This window comes from Amaranthus tricolor, chromosome 9 (assembly GCF_026212465.1).
Source record: "Amaranthus tricolor cultivar Red isolate AtriRed21 chromosome 9, ASM2621246v1, whole genome shotgun sequence".
Taxonomy (NCBI): domain Eukaryota; kingdom Viridiplantae; phylum Streptophyta; class Magnoliopsida; order Caryophyllales; family Amaranthaceae; genus Amaranthus; species Amaranthus tricolor.
The window spans coordinates 9,298,607-9,301,441 of record NC_080055.1 but is presented as its reverse complement, the minus strand read 5'-3'; the positions used below and the strand labels follow the sequence as shown (position 1 = coordinate 9,301,441).

The 2,835-nt window shown below is 33.0% G+C and overlaps 1 long non-coding RNA gene across 1 annotated transcript in view; it reads right to left on the bottom strand.

The window, feature by feature from the left end:
- Positions 1 to 1,735: 1,735 nt before the first annotated feature.
- Positions 1,736 to 2,835, bottom strand: part of LOC130824397 (uncharacterized) — a 2,849-nt gene continuing 1,749 nt past the window's right edge. Inside the window, exon 2 of the long non-coding RNA XR_009046713.1 lies at positions 1,736 to 2,358. This is a non-coding gene — a long non-coding RNA (uncharacterized LOC130824397). The remainder of the gene's footprint in view (positions 2,359 to 2,835) is intronic.

The following is a 2,835-nucleotide window of genomic DNA, read 5'->3' as shown; positions in this document are numbered from 1 at the left end:
ATCATTATCATCTTCTATGTTTGATGATTGGTTAAAGAGTGTCTTAAATCTGTTTGTGTGTGATATCTGGAATGTTATGGAGCGTATGTTTTATATCAACGGCTCCACCTATTTTCTCAGTCCAGCATAGCCGGGATCGATCCACCTTATGGGTGGGGCCAAGGATAAAATCCATGGCCTATTGGCTCAGCTTGTACTGAACCCGATAAATTTGTATTGGACTTGTACACAACAAGATCCGCACACAACAAGACCCGCATAAGATGAGAATGACTGCATACAAATCTAATGAGGTTTCGTCTTAAAACCAATTTGTAATAGGAGGAGTAGTCCATCAAGTTTATATTTTAGTCAACTGTCTTTAATTGTTCGATGTGGGATTTCAAATGGGTTACTTTTCCAATAAAACCGACCTTCCAGGTTGTTCTCCCGGGTGGGACAACAGGCTAGAGGATTGCTGCCTAACGGCAAGGCAGACGATGACGAAAGCGAAGAATACTTTGACAATGATGATGATTATTATGATGACGATCAAGAAGAGTACTACGATGATGAGATGAGAGAAATAACGCACAAGATGACAATGACGAGTAAAAGAACGCATTTGGGAAGAAAGAAGAATAGTATTACGTTCGAAGGTGTACTATCAAAGAGTCGGCGTGGTGTTTTCGTAAGCGTTAATGTAAAGTACGATGTCGTAGTGAACGGAAGGTAAAATTAGTATTAGTAACATCAAATTTGTATTAGGCTAAGCTAGAGCGGGCCACATGTTTGACTGTGCCATAGCAGGCCATATATAGCAACAATTCGTGCGTGTGACTAGAGTTTGAACAAAGTTTAGTCTAAACTGCAAATTTAAATGAATCACACCGTAATTTAGTATTTGGTCTGATCTACAGTATAAATAGTTTGATTTGGATTTTTCAGAAAAAATTACGGTTTTCGATTTGGTCCCGTTCTTTTTAAGACCAGAATAGACCATGAATCATATTATGACCAAAAATCATATAATTTTTTTAAAATTATTACCTATATATTTTGAGATGTAATTATTTTTATAGTAATATACTTCTCTGGTTTTCAATAGTTACTACACTTCTATTTTTCACGCTATCTAAGCACGATTTTAATCTTTAATATCTTTAATTTTATATGATAAATAAATTTTAAAAAGTTAATATTATGAAAATACGCATTTTGACGAATTGAACAAAATCTCACTTGCCTATAATTTACTTTATACATGGAGTAATGTATATTAAATAAGATCAGTTGATGAATAGTAGTTGCTTGAGGAACTGTAGCAACTAATAAAATCCAGAAGAAGTATATACTTGAATGATGTTAATGCAATCAATTAACTACAATTATTATATTTGGTGATTGTATGTAAGAAATATTTGCATAAACACGTTTATTATTTTGAAAAAAATGTATAAATAAAATAATCATAAACCAGACCAAACCAGATCATTGTAAACAGTTTGGTCTGGCCTAGAATGATAATTGGTCTGGTTCGGTCTGAAAATATTTCAAACTGAAATTTTTGGTTTGGTCTATTTTCAAAAGTCCTTCCCATTTGGAATATGAGAAGGAACCAAGAGAAGGGGAATCTATAACTAAAAGCTAATCATTAAACATTGGAGAAAGTAAGAAAATAAAAATAAAAATAATAAAATCATTGTGTAAAAATCTGAATTTATTGAAGGTATACCAAAGGTTTTTTACACTTATGATTGCCAAAATAAAACAAAAAAAAAAAAAGAAAGTCTAAAGCTCTTAATCTTTTCCTAAATAAAACAACCAATTACATTCAAAGTTTACCAACACATCAACCTGTAGATGAACATATACATGGATTAAGCTTAAATTAAATATCAACCCATACTTACACTATAAATACAACCAAAATCACAAAGCAAAATTATCCCCAAATACACCAACAGTAACTTAAAATTTTTATAAAATCAGAATGTTAAACGTCAATATCAGCATCTGTATCTTGAAATAGTCTCTTGAACCTTTTACAATATCAGCAGCAACAGGGTACTTACATCAATAATCAGCATCAATACTCAATCAACACAGGCTTCAGTTTTGGCTTTTTACTCTTTGTTTCATAATGGATGATTTTTCAGATTATGAATCTGAAAACAGTGCAGCATTATACCGTGATTCTGATGGGGAAGATGATGTCTTAATGGAAGTAGAAGCTTTACACAATGAAGTAATAGGGGACTTAGAGCCTCTTTTAGACCTCAACGGTCCCCCACCATTGTCACCCATTTACACAATTAACAAGACGGCGGAGAAGTTTGGTTATTCCCGAAGGACTATAAGCTATTTATGGAACAAGGCCTAGAAACAAAAGCAAACATCCCAAAAGTATGATTTAGATCATAGCTATCACAAGTGTGGAAGAAAAAGAATTACAGTCCCATATGAAAGTATCGCAAGCATTCAAATGGGTGATAGAACGTGCATAAGAGACTTGACAAGTAAAATCAACTTAGCACCATCCACTATATATCAAAAGGGGTGAATTAAATCCTCACACTAATGCAATGCATCCAGAAATTTCAGAGGATAATAAGATGGTAAGAATTCATTAGATTATAAGTCTACTTGAACAAGATTCGATTCCAATTCAACCACAATACAAATGTCTATATGACTTTGTTCATATCAATGAAAAATGATTTTACTTGTCAAGAAAATCACATCGAGTTTATCTTGCAAAAAATGAACCTAAACCTTACAGAAGTGGTAAATCATCCAAATTCATTCCTAAAATTATGTTTATGGGTTGTGTGGCGAGACCTAGATGGAACCAAA